Genomic DNA, 14,764 nt, shown 5'->3' on the forward strand with positions numbered 1-14,764 from the left:
CGAAGTTCAAGATTTTCTTCTTCTATTCGGACAAGCATCTGATAAAATATGTTTGCACTGCTTAAAAATATTTTATATAATATAGTGGAAAATTAGTATTGTAATAATATACATTTAGATTCGTTCATTAAAATGTTGCAAGTGCAATAGTCGGTCCATTTCAAGGAAATGGGCTTCTGGCATTGCTGATATATTTTGGAATGTTTTCATCTCAAGGCTTCGAAATAGCGTGGTCATCAGCGCTGTCACGTCACAATCGGGATGTGAGGGTTCAGTCCTTGATACACAATTTTAAAGAATCTTGAGAAACTTATCAAGTGAAGTAAAATTATTTGTAAATTGTTAATTTTAATATTTATGAAAAAATAAATGCTCATTCTCCTAACACTTTAAATATTAAATTTTAACCGGAATTAAACTAAAATAATTAAATATCTTGAACGGCGGTAAATAATGTAAATAAATATCTCAAAATTGTTAAGTTTTAAATTTTAATATATTCTAATAATTTATAAACAGAATTTACTAAATACAAACATTACAAACTTGAATAATCGAAATGAAATAGTAAAAAGCGTGTTTTATGGATTGCGTAGACAGGTGGTTTGAAAAAGGCAAAAGAAAGTGAAGCTTTTTCATAAGCATTTTAACATTTAGATGGCATATGAAGATTAAAAATCTCAAACAAAAATTCAAACGAAGAACTGTTATCTGAAGGTATTGGTAGAATTCCGGTAAAAAAAAAAAAAAATAGGCCACCTTTATTGTGCTTTGCTCTAGTTGTTCAGTTCTTATTATTTGAGCAAACGTGCAAGTTCCTTGGATTGGAATGTCACCTTGGATTCTCGTCAAAGAATATACAGAATAATTTATATATATATAATACAGAAAGGAGCCAAATTTCACACATTTACATTCCTTAATATCTCACGTATGGCGAGGATTAGCCAGAGATTTTTGCCATAAAACACAAACTCATAGGACCAGAGGCATTAACTGCGTTATTGAAATTTCTGCCGTGGGTTAAATGAAAATATAATTTTACGTCATAACGTCATAATAATTAGACATAATACAAAAATTTTCACTTTTTTAAGGGGTCTCGGTACCCTATGGATTTCGGAAAATCGATAAATATATCAGTTTTTCCAATTTTGAGTGAAAAATGGACTTTCAACCTTTAACTTATTAATTTGAAAATTTCAAAACCGTTGGGCAAGTATTTAGTGAGGTATGGAATTATTTTGTCTAACGCGATATCCTGTGCCGCGACCACTTTCAGTGTTTACGTCTAAAATATTTCATGTGCAAGTAACCAAACCGCTTAATTTTTTCCATGAAATAAAAAGCAGAACAATTGTTTCGAACAGCAACGGTTATCAGTCTTAAAGGTAAATAGTCTTAATGCTCTTTTCGATTGAATTTCTTGCTCGTTATAATAATCTTCAAAATTCAGAACTTTTATTTCAATTTTAATCAAATGGTCTAGAGTTTTCGCAGTGTATTAAGATATTTGATAAATAGAACTGCAGATAATTTAATATATATTTTGACGGAAAAATTTTCATCTAAGAAAAAAAAGTGAATTTTTTTCTAATAATCCCTATATACGATAATGGTCCTTAAAAAATATAATATACACTAGCGAAATTGATATCTTAGGACTTAATATTGTCACATTATTGCTCTGAGGGAAAAAAAACCCGAGCTTGATATAAGTTTTTTTTTTTTTTTTTTTTTTTATTGTGTTGAAAATTTTAAAGCTGTTTATCTTAATTTGCTTTCTCCTAAAATTCTATCTGTTGCAAAATGTTAAGTCAATCACATTTTATTGCAATTGCAGGAATTTTTTCTGCTCACTGTTAAATGCATGCTTAATAGAATTAGGGATGGGTTTGTAAAAAATTTGATTAGAATTTTTTTCCCAAAAAATTTCAGAATATTTTGAGCAATTTTTCTCATCTCCAAAACTAATATAGATATTAAAAATCTCCTCCCTAATTGTGTTAAATACATTGTGAGGCCCCTTTGAAAAAAATTTGGGGAGAAAATAGTGAAAATCGTAGAAGCATTTTTAAAAAAAAAGGTAAATATTTTTTTTTAATTCAAAATATTTAAATTTGTAACTTTTGAATCTGGAAACTATTTTAGAAATTTTAATATCTGCACAATTAACATCAATTACATACAACATTTGAAAAGTCTGTTGAAAATTCTGGAAAGAATTTTGGGGGTATTGAGTCCTTTTAACTGTTTATAAATCGCATCTCTCATACGTACTTTTTGCCAATGTTTAAAATTATTTTTTTCTTCTGCCTTTTGGTTTCTTCGAAAATGCAGTCTATCTTTAAATAATGTTGTTCAAAATTGTCCGAATTTTTCTTTTATTGTTTGCATCATTTTTATTCCATATTTTAGCATTTTGAAAATTTTAATGTCCCATTTGACATAATCCTTTTCATGATTGTTTTTTTTTTAATTTAGCCCAATGAATAAGAACTCGCTCGATAAATTTTTATTATATTGCGTCTCATTAACTTTATATTTTATTGCAACGGTTTCACATTTCTTACACAGATCTTGCATTTTAAAAACATGTAACGGACACCTTTTTCTAGCTTTAACAAACTACTAAGTTCCGGCCTCTTTTTAATTTAGTGATATTTTCGGTTGAGGCATTTTCCCTCGCTGTTAACCAATATCAGAGTTCAAGAATCAAACACTGGAATGTGAATATTTAATTAAAAGTTAAAAGAATTGAATACCATTCTTCCTAAATCAATATAGGTGTGAATGTAAATAAAGGAATTTCCGCGAAATCAGAATATTCCCACAAAAAATTATGAATAAACGCAGTTATTTAAAAACAAAAACATTAACTTCATGTTTCGTGTTGACATTCCGCTGAGTGCGCGTTGGTCCTTGCTCCATAAAATTGTTTACGTATTTGAATTTTGTAATTATCGGAATTCTATTTAAGTTGCATTTAATATTAAGAGATCTGTATGTATTGTTACGCGTCTTAACTACTACATAAAACATATATAAAGTAGTTAAGATCAAATATTTTGGAATTGTATTCTCTTCAAATTGATACTATCTTTAAATTTAATGTCTTAAAAAAACCAATAGTATGAATTTAGAAGCGTCCTTTTCTTTTTACGGTGAAATATGTATTGTAGAGTTCTACAATGGGAAGTCCAAGGAAGCTTTACATAAGAGAAATGCAAGACTCAGTGTAAATGTTTATCCAACATCTTTAATATTAATTGCTAAGGAAATTAATATTGAGGACTCTGAAACATTTTAAAGGATTGAGTATGCTATTTTAAAAATTTTGCGATGTGTAATTATACATATTACGTACGTGCAAATAGAACAAATAAACGTACCTGGAGCCGTGGTTGATACGGCTACTTTAACATATCATAGATAGTTGAAATATCTGCGAGTATGGACAGTGTTTGCGTATCAGAATCAGATGATTGGAATTACTTTAAATTGTTATCATCAATTTAAATTATACTTATTTTATTAGTATAAATTTAAACGTAAATTAAAATTTTAAGTTGTTAATTTGGAAAAGTCATTCAAGACCGAAATCTATTCTCCGGTTACTAAGCGATTACCTTGACGACCGCGATCTTTGGCAGCTGAAAGAGTCGACAGTCTTAATCTAAGGTGTGTGTGTGTCTAAACGATTAAACCAATTTTCACCAAATTTTACACATTTGTTTCTCAAAACAGGAGAAAGAATACTGTATTTTTTAAAGTTCAGAGGTTAATTAAATATTCAATTAGAAATTAACTGAAATTTTATCTTTTTCTGCAATTTCGGATCAAACTTTATAAAAAAATATTACGGTAATTTTTTTTAATTAAAAAGCTAACTATTTTAATGAGATCAATAATAGTTTTGCACACTATTTCTCTCAGTTTAAAAATTTTCTTTCAAATTATTTTAGCATTTAATTTTTTTTTTCAATGCATATCATTTCATAAGGTTTACACTTGTTTGCATGTAGTGATTTAGCAATGCTTAGAAGCAAACGTAAGTCAATCACTCAAACATTCAAGAAAAATAATTTAAAATCTGGTAAGTAAATGAAAGAGATGTACACTGATAGCAACAGCTTCAGGCTATTAATTTATATCTTGCCTTTTTTTTTCTACAGAATTTCGGAAGAAATTGACAGTAAATTACATCATGAAATGTTACTTTCTTAACCTCACAAATATCAGTATTTTTGCATAGATTTTCTTTCAATTATTTAGAAACTTTATCGCGGAGAATCTTGGTATAAGAATATTGGTTGATACATTTCTGGGCAACTTATTAAATTAATTATTGTACCGCTAGTTTTATGAATTCTTTTATTTTGTACACACATGTTGATATTTTAATGAAATTTAAATAATTTAACGTTGCCAAAACGTAAATGTACTTCATTCTCTGAATCGGAGGCAGGAAAAGTAAAGCTTTCGTCAAAAATTGAAAAAGATAATCAACGGCAATTTCAACTTCTAGCTAAGAGAAAAACAAAACAAAATTGAGTGTGCTTTCTATAATAACTTCCGAGAAGATTATACCAGAAAATATTTTTGCTTGCATTTAAAAATTCGAACTTTACTTTTTTTAACCATGTAAATTTTTTTTCTAATTTTTGGATCGATACTGTTTTTTTTTAGAACATTTAGCGGAGGCTATGGATATTTATAGGTACTTCCTTGCCAGGAAATATAAAGGCTTTTCTCTACATTTTTTAATGTCTCACGTTAATACATGACTGTTTATAATGTTTCTTGTTTGTTTTAAAGTGGTGATTTAACGATGACCGAAAAAGAACAAAAGTGCACTTCTCAAATCTTAGCGAATAAATTCAAAAATACATCTTTTATTAGCAAAAGAAATATTTTTTTTTTATCTTTGATAAACAAGAATACATACAAAGAGCTGTTGTCAGAATACATTAGCCATCACTTACGAGAACTTTAAAAGTGGAGGGAATTATTAATTGGCCTCAGGAAAACTACTGACATATTTTTAAGTTTTGTAATGAATGAAAATTATTCAATTCTCTCAATATTCTTTAAACTTTTTTTATATTTGAGCATTCATCAATAAAATTTGCACGACAAATATAATAAATATTTCAAACTAATGAGATAATTACCTATTGATGGTTTTTAAATCTCTGCTCTATAGATATTTTAAGGAAACGTTTCAGAAAAAAAATTTGTGATATTAAATCTTTCTATTTGCAGTAATAATACGCGAAAAACTATATCAGTAATGATAAAAAAAATATTTTTTAGAAAGCCAGTTTTTATCTTAAAAAATCATGAGGGTTTTATGCTCAGGCAGCGTTGTGTATTTATCTTGTTTACTCGTATATAAGCAGTCAAAAGTTTGAAGACTGCGTTTTCTCTGCATGGGCTAGCTATTGCGCTTTACTATGTACATTCGATGAAATATTATAGTTTTACTACTATTCTGAATCTGTCATTTTTTAACCTGAGCTTTTCCTCTATCCCAAACGATTGTGTGTTTTTCAGTATGTTAGGATGAATATCTGGGTTTTTTTTAAAAACATTTAAAAATTGTCTTAATTTTGATTATTTCTTTAGTATTGACGGCAATTAAAATATTCATTAAAGCTTGAATTCGTATCAGTATTACTTGCTAAGAATATTATCTATAATTCTGAACCGAATTGAAATTGCTGCTCTATTGATTGGTGATTATCAGTTGAATTAACGTTTTGAGAATTCAATTTAAGTGACGTCTGTGATGCCAATATCTTTGAACAGCGTCAATTTCCGATGACAGTTTTGTTGTAAGGATAGCGAGGCTGTTATTGGAAATTGATAAGATTTTTGATTAAATCATTTTGGAACTGAATGAATTTAATTTCTTTTTCCCATAGAAGACAAAGAAATCCGGAACCATTATGATTTATTTTTAATGACGGGAATAGATGTTTCAAAGAAAAATTCGTGCATTTCGTAAGATTGGCTAAATTACTCCTGAATTCTTGTGGTGTAATAATTGAAGAAATTAATAATTTGATATAAAAATAAATTATCAGTAGAAACTGGGCAGTATGAAGCATTTTGCATTTAAATTATTGTTTATCTTGACTAATAAAACATTTAATATATTTTTGATGGAAAATTTTTCCTCCGAGATCAAAGTTTCGTGTATTTAGTATAATAAATCATTTGTGATAACTCTTATCTTTATTGAAAAAAATTAAGGTGTTAGACTACTGTAAAACAAATTTTTTAATATATTTGAAAATAATTTAACGGAATAAATTCTTAATCTTAAGACCTAAAGCTTTCGTTTTAAATAAACATTGTAATCGAATATATGTTATTAGATGTTTTCATTTTCGTACTCTTCGAATTCTAGTTTTCATAAACCGTCTGGAGTTCTACGTATGAATAAAATATCATATTTAAACAAAATTTATTAAAACATCATATTAATCATAGTTAATATTTCGAACGTTTGTTTTAAAAGTAGGCATTAAATTTTTCATCTTGAAGGTACAGCAAAGCACTTTTATGAAAATGCTATTGTTTATTCATTTTTTGCAATTTTAATAATTTCGCCATTCTTTTACTGTTCATTTCTGAACCATCTAATTTGGATCATTTTTAAAGAAAATCGTCTTTTTCAAGACTTCTGCATAATTGATTATTTTAATTCCGATAGAATTTGGAAATGTTGCTAGTTAACAAAAAGGTATTGTCTCATCTATACTTATATAAAGCTCAGTGTGTGTGTGTGTGTGTGTGTGTGTGTTGGTGCTCTACAGGCCAGATCGTTCGACCTACAGCTACCAAATTTGGCACATGCATACCTTGGAGGTCGGGAATGTGTACCTGGGGTATCTTTTTTGATTTTTAATTAGAATTTTAATTATTAATTAAAAACTAAACTTCTCACCAAAAAAATCTTTTCATTTCCCCACCGCCAAATGAGTAAGGCTTCAGTTTTTTCCCACGCTAAAAAGGATAGGCTTAAGAAATTTTCGGCAGATTATTTCAAAGAATTCTGTTAATTTTTTTAGTGTTTGATGCATTTAAAACTAAACATTGTTAATTAATCGATCTGTTCATGATGAATCTGAGAACATTTTGTTGAAAAAGTTCTTGAGATATTATATAAATTAAGTAAAATATTCTTTAGTGCCCATAAGGTTTAAATACTCAGCGACTCTGTTTTCAGTACTCGTATTTTTAAAAAAATGCTTAATTAAAATTTTAAGTTTTAAAATATTTTAATGAAGAAGCAATTAAAATGGGAGTTCCATAAAATATTTAATTATTAAAATTTTAACGTGCATTAAGATTGGCAAACCGGCTGGTCGCCAAAGGCGGCTAGTTATGAATAAAGGGAAATGTGAGGAGGGTAAATGGAATTTTCAAAATGAAACAATTTAACTTTGGTTGTTGAATTCCTTATTTAAAGTGAATGAAATAATTCTGAATATTTATTAGGACATTTTAGTTCCAAGTAGACAGAATTTAAAGCTTTTTATAGTATAAGAATTGTGATTGTATTGTGAAGAATTGTGCCTATTTTATATTGTCTAACGAATGAAATTTTGAAGTGAATAGAGAAGTGAAATTTTGGATATCTTCTTGCAGTTGAGGTGGTACGATAAGTCGCGATGATAAATAAATCTTCTTTGGGTGGATAATTTCTTCTTTCCTAGAAGAGATATTCGAAACCTATGTAGTAGAAAAGCATTCTGAATGAAATATCTTGTGTATCTGCTTTTCTTATGCGATTGTGGCTTTTTTGCTTTGGTGTTGGATGAATAAAGTTGCCTATCGAGAATGATTCCTAAATATATAAAAGTGGGACTTTTTTTGGCTTTTCCATCTGATGGTTAAACCTTATATCAGTTTCCAAATCGGATGGTAAATAGATTTTGAAATAGAAGTGTTTAATTGGTTCTTATTTGTCTAATTTTTTAAAAATATTTAGTGCTTGTTGAATAGAGATTTTGAGACTATCTGTAGTTCTGGGACATACGTAAATAACGAAGTCGTTCGCAAAAGCCTTTTTTTTTTCTATGAATCCTTAGAAGGATAAAAGAGTATAGTTAGGTTGCTTATTCTTTTGAGTTCTGTACTATATTTGCATAAGTAGTAGGTTTTGTCGTTCTTGTTTGATTTTTGTCACTATTTTTTTTCTGGCCCGTTTTTCTTCTCTATTTAAGACATTTAATTGCTTTTATGAACGCTTGATGGCTGTCTTCTCCTTCGTTAATATCTGCTATTTAAGTTCTACAAAATCCTAAAAAAGTCATTTCCCCTTTGCCTGTTTAGCATAGTTATTTTGGTCGATAACGCAACGAATTACAATTAGGATTTTTCCGTAGTTGTATTGTTTAAAACTTTCATAGCCCTTTGTGGTAAGAATTAAACTTAGAAATATGACCGAGTATATTTTCTTCAGTGGAAAAGATACCTATTGAATCATTTTAATTTTCTTTTCAAGGAATAAGTTTATTCTTACTCCTTCCGTTATTTTATTAGAATAAAGAGTGAAAACCACTGTTAAAATTGTTCCCCATCATATGCAAATATCTGAAGAACCATGATTTTCGAATATTTATAAAAAAAACAACAAAGAAATAGGAGAAAATAGTTAAGGAACGAGAAAAGTTTAAGGAAATTATAGGGTGTGTTGATGCAAATATTATTCCAGTTTTATAGAATTAAATTGCTGAATATCGTGAGGTAACAAGAAAATTTAATGTATGCAAAAGGTTGGGGAAAAGGGAGTGGAAGAAGAGAGCGGAATTTTCATAAATGATGAGTTCGTTAAAGAAGTTTAATAATATGTTTAGTTTTGTCTGTTCGAATGTAAGGTAAAAACACCAACTAAAACGAGAGCTAAACGGATAAATTGTTGAACATAAATTTAGTATTTAAGTATAGATATCTTTTGTAAATTTGTACCGAATTCATCAAGGTTCGGTCGTTTATGGATCTATACTTAGGTTCTTATACCAGTGCGATAAATCAAAAAGGTAACGATTTATGATATTTATTTGATTTAGTTATGTAGGTGTCAAATTTTGTTTTCAATCTTGTTGGGGGGGGGGTTCAAAATCCATACACGGTTTTTCACTATATTACAAACAGAAGAAAATAAAACATTTATGTGTATTACTTCTAAAATTAAATTTGAGCAGAGCTGGAGATCCCGGTACTTCTCTCACTTTTTTTAATAGACTGTATTCGAAAACGCTTGGGGAAAGCCTTCTCTCTGGTTTATTCTCAAAACTATAATATACTGATTAATCCATTTCGTAACATGCGCTGATGCCATCACTATCAAACGATCTTTCTTTCGGTCTCTCTTTTGTCTCCGTCTTTCAGTCTGTCTCGGCCAAATGGTGCGATGGTAATGATATGGCTTAAATCGTATATTTCTCATGATTTTCTGTTAGATCCGGTCGCGAAATTATATATGGGATCGGCAAGAAAGTGATACAAATTATTCGTGATCACTCTATTGAGCAGAAAACTGATCCTGACTTGTAACTTATAAAAATTTGCTTTCTTGTGCGCACTATTTATATGCATTTTCATAACAATTTGAAGTATTCGATATGAACTTACGAAATTCCAAATTTTTTTGCTTATAACTTGCTTAATTATGCAAAATTTAAGGAATTTAATTTAATTTACTATTATATTAAATTAAAAGTAAATGATTCGAATATTTAAAAATGTGTTTGTATTAAATTGATAGTTTAAATGCACATATGCGAAGCATAGCAGAGCACTTTTCTGATCATTTCAAAATCCGGGTGAATAAGGCAATTTTTATAAAATGTTCAATGAAAAAATTCTGGAATCAAAATTCTGAAAATTAATGGCATTGCAGCGAACTTATTTCTTAAAAAAATCTGCCCAAAGCAAGCATAATGAAGGCATATTTGGTACAAATTGATATATTTTAAGCTTTAATCTCCAAATAAATTATACTGAATTGTATGAGATTAAAACTATGCTGTACCTTTCCATGTTCATAAATATATAATTGATATTGCAATAAATGAAGCATCTGTAAACGAAGTTAAAGTTGAACGGAGTATTATTCAAACTATTTGTTGAAACATTTCAATTGTATACGAGGATTGGAATTCTGAATGCGATTCGAACTCTCAGTAGGTCAAGCCATTGCCTCAACATCCATTCAATTCCCGATATGTGAAATGAGTTGGAATATTATTCTACGTGAACAAAAATATCCCACATATTTCATAAGGCTTGACTTTTTATTTTATTTAATTCTTACAAGAATGGTATATATTTCTTCAGAAATATTTCAAGAACTGATATTTTGATACCAGCTATCATTATAGCAATTGGTGACTTTATTTTATATTAGTGAGTAACGCATATGCAGGAAAAGTGAAGCGTGAAAGTGTGCAGATACTTTTAATTTTTTAATGTAATAATTTCCAAGTAGGTATACAATTCTAATAATTGTACTATTGTGAATCTGTGAGTGACTACGGGCGCATGATTATTCCGACATAGTGTGCCCTTAAAGAAAAGAAAAGAGGGAGGGGTCGAACCAGACTGTTCAGGTTTCGAGAATTCGCTGCTTTTGAAGCTAGAAATCAGTCAAAAAAATTACAATCAGTCACGACAAATATTGTTCATACGGCTTAACTCTGTGGTAACAGCCTAGCTGTAACAAAATGCATGTTTGAGCCTTATATAATTACACAACATTAAAAGGATTAAAACGAAATTTAGTATACTTCTTCCTAAGAGGACTTCTGGTTCTATTAAAAGGTTTCTACGGTCCTCTAAAGGGGGTACTAAAACATTTTTCTACCCTTATAAGGGTAGAAGGTAGTGATTTTAATGATAATCAAAAGAGAACATAAGTGAGTGCTCCAATTCATACGAAGAATTTGAAAAGTAAACGTTTCGTGAGCATATAAAATTTTTTATCATTGATAAACAGAAATACGCACTAACAGTTATTGCCAAACCTCGTGAACCATATTTCAAGAGAACTTCAGAAACGCAGGGGATTAACAATTTAGTATAAGAAAAAATTGATTTATTTTCAAGTTCTTTATGAATGAAAATTATTTAATGCCATAAAAATGATCTTTAAACCTTTTTTATATTTCAGCATTCATGAGTAAAATGTGCAGGACTAATATAATAAATATTTCAAACTAATGGGAAAACCACCTATTGATGGTTTTTAAATCATCTGCGCTATAGATATTTTAAGGAAACGTTTCAGAAAAAAGAATTTTGTGGTATTATTACTGTAAATAGAAAAATTCAAAACGCAAAAAGCAAGAACTGTAATGATAATTTTTTGTAGAAAGCCAGTTTTTACGTTAAAAAATCATGAGGGTTTTATACTCAGGCAGCGCTGTGTATTTATCTTGTTAACTAATATATAAGCAATCAAAGTTAGAAAATTGCGTTGCGTTTTGCATTGGCAAGCTATTGCGCTTCAATATGTACATTTGATTAAATGTTAGATGGTTTTTCTGCTTAACTGAATCTCTCCCAAAGTCATTTTTTAACCTTATTTTTCTCCCTAGCCCAAACAATTTTTCAGTTTGTTAGGATGGATATCTTGAATATATTTAAAACATCTAAAAATTGTTTCAATTTTGATTATTTCTTAGTGTTGGAGGCAATTAAAATATTCACTCAAGTATGAATTCATATCAGTTTTACTTACTAAGAATAATCTATAATTTTAAACCGAATTGAAAGTGCTGCTCGATTGATTAGTGATTATCAGTTGAATTCAAGTTTTGAGAGTTCAATTTAAGTGACGACTGTCATGTTAATATCTTAATGATCTGTGTCAAAATTTCAGTTGACAACCCTATTGTAATGATTGCGAAGCTAGTATTAGAAATTTTTACCTTCTGAATCAATCATTTTGTAAGTGAATGAATTTAATTTCTTTTCCCGTTCACTTGTAATCGTATTAATAGAAAACATAAAGGAATCCAAAACCACTAAAATTTATTTTTTAAAAATAAAATGTCGGAAATAGATATTCAATGAAATATCTGTTCATTTAGTAAAAGGTGATAAATTACTCCTAAATTCTTGTTATGTAATGATTTAAGAAATTAATAATTTGATAAAATAAACTTAACAAAGAAATTACGCAAAATAAAACATTTTGCATTTAAATAATATCTGTTTTAAGCAATTATTTAAATAATTGCCTAAAAGAGTTAACATGTTTTTGATGGAAAAATGCATTTCTCCGAAACCAAAGTTTCGTGGTATTTATATCTGTGTATTTCAACTTAAAGGTAATATAAAAAATCATTTGGGATAACTTCTATTTTTATTGAAAAAAATTAATCAACATTTTAAACTACTTAAAACATTCCTTAATATTTTTGATTTAAAAACAAAGCTTTTAATTTAAATAAACCTTGTAATCGAATAAATGTTATTAGAAAGTTATTGGATGTTTTCATTTTTGTAATGTTCGAATTGTAGTCTTCATAATCCGCCTTAAATTCTACTTAGAATAAAATATCGCATTTAGTATTTGGAATGTTTATTTTGAAAGTAGGGTTTCAATTTTCTCATCTTGAAGTAAAGCAAAGCACTTTTATAAAAGCGCTATTGCGCACTTATTGTTTGCAATTTTGATACTCTCTCCATTCTTTCATTGTTCATTTCTGCTTATCTGATTTGGACCATTTTTAAAAAGAGAAGCCTTTTGAAGACTTCAACATATTTTTTTGATTACTTTCAATTCTGATAGAATTTGGCAACGCTACGAGTTAACAAAAGCGCATATTGTTTTATTATAAATGATGGAAAATGTGAGGCGCGTAAATCAAATTTTCAAAATGAAACTGTTTAAATTTGGTTAAATTCTTTTATTTAAACCGAAAGTAATTATTCTGAATGTTTAGTAGAAGATTTTAGTTTCAACTATACAAAATTTAAAGCTGCTTTTCATGGTGTATTTCTGTTTCATATCACAAGAATAGTGATTGAAAAGTTAGTATGTTTTTAAATACATTTTTTTAAAAAACTTTGCTTCCTTTGAAATCGGTTTTAAATTTTTTATGCAACAATTTTTTAGTATAACTAAGCATACGGTCAAAAAAAATTAAGAATTGTTCTCTAAATATATCAATTATAAAACAATGAATAAATGTTAACTTTTTTTTTTCAAATATACCTAAATTAAACTTTTATTAATTACTAGAAAAACAATAAAACTTAATTAAATTGCTACTCATATTACGTTATAATTGGGAATAATCTGATTAATATTACCATTAAATCTAATAATGTTAATATTTTTGGATCCGTAAACCCGCTTTTCTCAGTTTACTTTTTCTTAAGTCTTGTCTGTAACAAAATGCTAAAAGCAATGTTTTATTTAAATTACTTGAAATTTTTACCCTTACATCAACTTACTAGATTGAGCCGATTTGTGAAATTGATTTAAAAAACAGTAATAATAGTGACAGTGAAAAAACAGATTTAAAAATTTTTACGGAAATTATTTTCTCCAAAATTTAGATATCGAGAATAGGATCCCAAATACCAATAAGTTCATTGTGTGAGAATTCTTTAAAAATAATTGGTGACCATATATTAAAAGTTAAAAAATTTTTAATGTCTGATAATAAAAAATCATATTAAATGTCGGATATTTTTTAAACAGTTAAGGTTATATGTAACATACTATACAATTAGTCGCAGCAAAGAAGGAATATTTTCTAATTAACGTCAGTGTTAGAGAAAAATTTTTAGATTTAATATTTATCCACATTTTTAACAGACTGTTACAAAATCTACTTAAAATAAGTCAAATGATATAAAACAACGAATCAAAAATTCAACTGATTTAATTTCCATTCACCAAAGCTCCTTATTTAAAAATATCAGTTTGAATTCTGTGAAATATCGAAATTTTAGCTTACTTGTGCTTTTAATAGAAATCCAGCGTTCCTTGGACATTTTCGAATACTTCAACAATATGACACATGTTTTAACTTCAGAACAGTGAAAATAATTGAAAAGTTTAAAGTTACTTTGCACAGTTATGTAGCTAAATTGCTATAGTTTCGCATACGATTGATCATACGTGAAAATAATTGAAATTGACATAAGCGCGTGCCAGAAATTTTGTGAAACTTCTAAAAATACCTTGATTTTATCATTCATACATTATTCTATTTCAAAATTTAGATTTAACATAACTCTGAGATTTATGGCTTATTTAATATTATCTGAAGGATAATTATTCATCGATAACACGCAAATTTCGCTGCGAAAGAACCAATTATATTTATCATGCTACAATTAATTGTTTTAAAAGCAGTATGAAACTGAAATTTTGGAATTAGTCTTGAATGTCAACAAACAACGCTAGTAAAATCTTTAGCTCTTACTGGTAAAAACGCAATTCTGATAGTTAAAAATATTCTAATTCTTCTAATTTAATGATTTAAAGATGTATATATTTTTAGAATATCCTCTCCCTCTAAATAAATCTAATCCGCTCCTGTATATATTTTAAATACGAGTACTTTTAATTATGAGTGAATTTTTTGCACAATATCATATATTCTACTTTTACTAAAGTCTATGGGTATAGGTCTGTTTTAATAAGAACAGATTTCTTTCATAAATATCTTTGCATTTTTTTTTAAATTATATTTGTAACGTTATCTAAACTGTAATATTCCATCGTACA

This window comes from Argiope bruennichi, chromosome 8 (genome assembly GCF_947563725.1).
Source record: "Argiope bruennichi chromosome 8, qqArgBrue1.1, whole genome shotgun sequence".
In the NCBI taxonomy this organism is placed as follows: Eukaryota; Metazoa; Arthropoda; class Arachnida; order Araneae; family Araneidae; genus Argiope; species Argiope bruennichi.